We start from the raw sequence: 6000 nt of genomic DNA, 5'->3' as shown, positions 1-6000 counted from the left end.
CTCCACAGACACCCCAAACCCTGGACTCCAGCCTGCTAAACCAGCTGCCCCTGCAGCAAGGCACTTTTTCTCCTCTCAAATCTCTACTTCAACCTGCAGCTTTTTCAAGAGGTTTAAATTCATTTAAAGCCACAATTAAAGTTCAACCTTTCATGTTCTTTATCCTTGAAGAACTGCAAGACCAGAAAATCCTTCACATCTGAGCAGGGCCAGGTCATCCTACACTAAAGATGGGGCAACAGAGCCACATTCATGCTGCAGTTAACAGCTAAGGATTAATTAGCACACACTGAACCCAACCCAGGCCAGTCCCTAGTTTGCTGAGCAGCCACAGGAGAAGTAAGCTGGACATCTTTCAGCAGCAAGCACCTGCTAAAACCTTTGTGGAAGGACACCCTTGACCTCACACGGTTTAAAGTTCAGAGCTCAGTTCAGTCCTCCTGCTGTGCTCCAGCTGGGGGGCAACACTTTCCTCCAGCCAAAGGAGCCATGACTCAGCTCAGCTGTGAATCACCAGCCAGCCTCTTCATCTCCTCCAGCCGGCACCAGCCCTCATATATGAGCAATTAGAGAGATGAATTGTCATGCTAAGCAGCCTGTTGGGCTCCCTGTGCCCCCGACTATTCCTCTGTTCACCGTCTGGGTTACGGGGGCAGAAGTATTTTTAGTGCTGCCAGCATTTTTAAACAAGTAATGGAAATGGAGCTTTTCTGGCTGATTTACCAGCAGTGGTTGCAAGGGATGGGGCTGTGTGGTTGCAGTGCCACCTCTAACCAGAAGCGAGGAGCAGGAGCACTGAGAGACAAAGCCCGAATAGATGAATCACACAGAGCATCGAGGCTTGGGGGAGTTTTAGCCTTCAAGTGGTCGGAGTGATGCACAACTTCAGACCAGCCCATGCCGGTGTGCTGTCTCCTCCAGAAAAGACCCCGCTCGGCTGTGAGGTGAGCAACAGCTGCTCACTGTAGCTCAGTTCACTCATTGGGATCAAGCTGGAGAGTCTCACTTTTGCCTATGGAGAATTAAAGTGGTAAAAAACAAACTCAAGAGGTTTCAGACAAGGAAAAATCAGCAGTGCTTTTCTGAACAGATGTGCAGGCAGACAACAGCTGAACATGCTGCAGATGCCTCTTTTCGGGGATCACAGTGGCTCTGCCGTGGCAGTGGTGAGTCTCCAGCATCAGCACATCAACAGTGGTGCAGGACATGTTTCTGGAGGTGGTCTCTCTCCAGCACCAAGGTAGACAAATCTTTCTCAAACCGGTGGGCAAAATTACCCATTTTCCAAGCATGTTGGGGGATGAAGACAATGGCAGAGAGGCAGTGAAGGACTGCCAAGCACTGGATAACAGCATCCTTTATCCTATTAGGTAATCCTACATCTAACAGGAGAAGCAAACAGCACTACTTCACTTGGATGGGATGGGGGGAGAAGGCTCATCCAAAGCAAAACCAAAGCAAAGACTCCTTTGCAAAAAAACTCACTTTGCAAGAATTAATTCACTACATTGCCCTCCAGAAAGTAATATTAACTAAACCCTGCCGGTCACACAGAAAACAATTCTGCTTTGTAGGTTGTTCAAGAGCAGTTTTGTGAGCAGATGACATTTGAGATGGAGCATGTTTTAGTTCTTTATGCTAAGTGCAAGATACCATTTGGTTTAGAGGACAAAAACATTTTTATTTCAAAACACAGATAAGCAGTTGCCAGAGTTCATTACTCTTACAAGTTTTTCTGACAATAAATGTAGCTGGTGACTGTTCAAGATTGAAAAAAAGTCCCTTGTAAGACAGGGACAAGACATGCAAGGATCTTCTCAGATTTAAACAGGGACACTTCAGAAGGCAGCAGCCACCTCCAGAGCACCTCAAACACTTGAGCAGCTCAACATCTCTGCAAATTGGGAAACTCACATTTTAAGGATCACTTAGCAGGCTGCAGTAGATAAATAGCTTGTTCACATCTATCCTGGGAGGACTTATTCCATTCCACTTTTGCAGGGAAAAAAAGATCAGCCTCCGCTCACCCACAGACAACAAAGCAAGTTCCCCAAACCCTGTTCCATGACCCGTGCCAGCATCCTGGCTCAGGCTCTGCAGGAGGTCCCTTGCCCCCAGGTAGCAGTATCCCTGCCACAGACCAGGAGCATTCACCCTGCACTGGTCACAGCAGCTCGCCTGGCTGAGGACAGCCTGTTCCTCACAGACACACCTTCTGCCCACCCAGCTGTGGTGGGAAGCTGGACAGGGTGAGCTTTAGTGGTTTTGCATTTTTTTTGTCTGGAATTAAAACTGCTCATCCAGCAAAATTACAGGCAGAACTTATGATCTCCAAACATAAGACAAGCTTAAGAGAAGGGATCAGGTGGAACAAGGCAGAAGACTGGAAGAGGTGCCACTGCCATCTCCTCCCAGAGCTCCAAGATGCCTACAGCCCCACACTTTCCCATGCCTCTGGGAGGAAAGCAGGCTCTTGGGTTTGGGTTCTGTCCCCTGCTGAGCTTCCAGGGCTCTCTGTGCACACACAGCCAGGAAAAGGGTCAATGTCCTGGCAGGCAAATTTGGGCCCACAGCCCAGCACCCTCCCTGAGCATGGGCTGAAAGAAACGGTGCAGCACTGGCTGTGCTGCACAGCAGGAGCCACACAGTAACCTTGCAGCCTTTAAAAAAAGGCCCCAAAACAAATCAGCAAATCTCTTTGCTTTAATCATGTTTACTGGAGGCCAGAGGAACATAGAGGTATACCATTAAAACTGATCCATCTGCCCTGGAAAATTCATCTGATCCCCTTCAGCGGGAAGGCACAGAGAGAGAGTGCAATACAAAAGGAAGGGGGATGAGTTCCCTCCTGTCGTCCCTGCTCAACACCAAGGCTTCAACTCCATTACAGGAGACCTCTGTCTCGTCTGCACACAGGCAAATCTCAAAGAGAGCAAACGATTTAAATGGACTGGCTTTTATTTCCAAAGAGAAGATGAATTCCTATTTATTCTCAGAATAGCAATTTTCTCCCCGTGCTGTAGAGGATATGAACAAACGAGCATGGAATGAAAGGGATTAATGAATGAATGAGTGGGACCTGGGCTCCCAGCTGCAGGAGGAAGGGGGGGAAGCCAGCCACAATGGGAGAGACTGCCAGAGAGAGAGAACCTATGGCTAGTGTTTAGCATCATAGACACCAAGGGCTCCCTGGGACCCCGGTTCAAATGGAGATGAATTAACAATCATCTGAAAAGATTCACTTAAGGGGAAACCAAGCAAAGAGAAAGGTAGGAAGGGTTTAAAGTTTAGGCCAACCACGTATTGTATAGAAAGGCCTGGTTCTGCAGAAATGCTGAACTTCTAACTGCTGACACTACCCAGCTCCCAGCAGCTTTTGTCCTCCTTGAGAGATCCATGTGATGCTGGTTTCCTCCCAAAGTCTTAAAAACTGCAGAAAACCAAAAAGGTATTTCATATTTATCAAGGTATTTATACAAAGCATTGCTCATTTAAGACCTATCGACTCTCCTGGCTGGATCAAGGAGATGTAGCTTTGTGGAAGCTGCAAAACAAGCAAAAATTAAATTATCTTTTTCCCTTATTCTCAAGCTATTTTAAGTCAAGTTCAACATCAGGGGATTAGAGGCAAAATTGGGTATTAGGATTGGTTTTCAGCCTAGTGAGTGAGCTGGTCTGATTCACGTGGCTGTCAGTTTCTGGTACTGATGGCTTCCAATAAACTGCAGTGATGTACCCTTTGCTCTTGATGCCCCAAAACTGAACTTTGCTTTGGCTCCCCAGTACTTGGGAATGATAGGACACACGAAAGCTGCATTTAAAGCCATCATGGTTTGTTTAGGTGAGAGAAGCAAGTGACAGAGTCTTCTAAATCTAAAGAGTTAGCAGTTACCCATCATGCTACTATAATGCATGGCTTAATTTAAAAGCAAGCTTAATTTGCAGATTAATTATTATAGTCTCTGACTGGATGAGCTTGCAATAAATCACCTGGGTGTGAAATTGCACAGCAATTACCTGATAGTACACTGAGCATGTAAATGTTGGTAAAGAAGCGTCACCTAATGAAGACTGATGTTGAGGAACTGCAGGCTACAGCCAGCAGAAGAAAGTCACAGTGCAAAGCAGGTCAGGGGAGTAGGTGGCAAACAGGATCAGAGATCAAAATGTTTAGGACCATTCACATCAGCCTTCAGGAGCAACATGAAAAACCAATGCAGGATTTTCAGGGGCCAGCAAATTACAATGGAAGCTGCTGGAATATCTCACAGGCAGCACTGGAACAGCACATTTGAGAGATGAGCCACTGGTCAGGACAGCCCCAGCCTCAGTAGCTTAGCAAGAAGCAACATGGACAGATCTCAAGGGGGTTAACCTTCAGCTGTCAGTAGGCTGCAACAGAAGACAGCTTTCTGGGTGCCCCAAGCCTGGATTTCAGAAGTATCACATCTCACCGTTAATAGGCCAGTCCTGTGAAGCTATTCCCTTACAACATCCTTTGGATGTAGGAGATCTCATTGACCTGTTCATCTTATGCCTTGGGGCAGAATACATGCTCCTGGGACCTCTGAGCACACACAAGAGATTTCCCAGCTGAGTCCCACCCCTGGCCAGGGCACAGCTGGTTTTTCTCATGAATGCTAACACCCAATGCACCTCCCACCCTCACCAGGGAAGGTCTGAACCATCCCATTTCCACCAGGGTGGCTTCCCCAGGTGGCACCTTTCTGATAGCAGAACCAGAGCAGTAACTGTCCACAGTGTGACTCACACAAACCCATGCAGAAATTTCTCCTTGCCTGCTTTTGGCTGGCTGCAGCATCACTGCTCAGTGGTGCCAGGCTCTGGTTCCGTTTGGAACTCCCTTTTCGAGGAACAAGATTTTCAGCTTCATTTTTAAAGAGTGCTAGCCCAAGGCCATGGGGCACCCAGGACTAGAAACAGCTTTAGAGTAACAGCCCTAAGCATGTTATCTTTTCTAAGCCAGGATGAACTGGAAACAAGGCAAGTTTATTTTTTCTCTGTAGCAGAGCTTAAGCCTTAAAGAGCAGTTTGTCACCCTCAGGGCCCACTTGCAGGACATGTGGGTGATGTTTCCCCCTCCACAGCACCAGCACTCTCACCCTACAACATGCTGCACCAATGCTGCTGGCCAGAAAGTCCAAAAGGCAGAGGAAAAACTTCTCGCCTTGCAGGAGGTGATCCCAAAATGGGCAAGTGGCATTGCTGAGGAAACATGGCACTGTCCTGCAGATCTGGAGGAAGCCAGGAGATAGCAGAGCACCTCAGCCCATCAACACGGACACCACTCATAGCCTCCTAGGTGAGAAGCAATTTACCAGAGAAGCTGGGATTTATAACAATGAGCAAAGCACTAGGAACAAATGCAAACACTGCTGGATGGAAGCTGTGAATGTTACATTATAAACACTCATCCAGGGCTCAGGTTAAGAGAAGCAGCTGAACCAGGCTGCAATATGCATCCAGGGCCAGGACCTTGATTAAAGCCAGCAGAAGATGTGGATCCTTCTCTAATTCACAGCTGCCTCCTTCACCGAAGGCTGCCCACAGGGTTGCTCAGCAACACAAGGGCTGATACTGCCAATCTATACATTGTGAACCCTTGGGCTCCCAAGAGGAGGTGCTTTAACCTGACACTGTGTGCAAATTGCATTTGCACTCAGCCATGTTGAACTGCCAGGGAAAACCAGGAGCCTCCAGCAACCCCAGGGTAAGGAGGACATTGCTTGCAGGGCTATAACCCTGCCTGTGTTGGATGCACCAAGCAAAAAGCAGCACATTTGCATGGCACAGCTACTTACATGCCCCGCACACCCTCCCCGCCTTAACACATCTCACTCCAGCAAATGGGATCCCAGCACCAGCACCAGTTGTCCAAACAAGGTTGCAATAGGGTTAGATCCATCTGACACCGATGCCCTCTGCTGTCTCCCAATAAGCTCCTGACACGAGGCAGACCTTGCAGGCAAGCAGAGGAAG

This window comes from Falco peregrinus, chromosome 2 (assembly GCF_023634155.1).
Source record: "Falco peregrinus isolate bFalPer1 chromosome 2, bFalPer1.pri, whole genome shotgun sequence".
NCBI classification, from domain to species: domain Eukaryota; kingdom Metazoa; phylum Chordata; class Aves; order Falconiformes; family Falconidae; genus Falco; species Falco peregrinus.
This window is presented reverse-complemented; position numbering follows the sequence as displayed.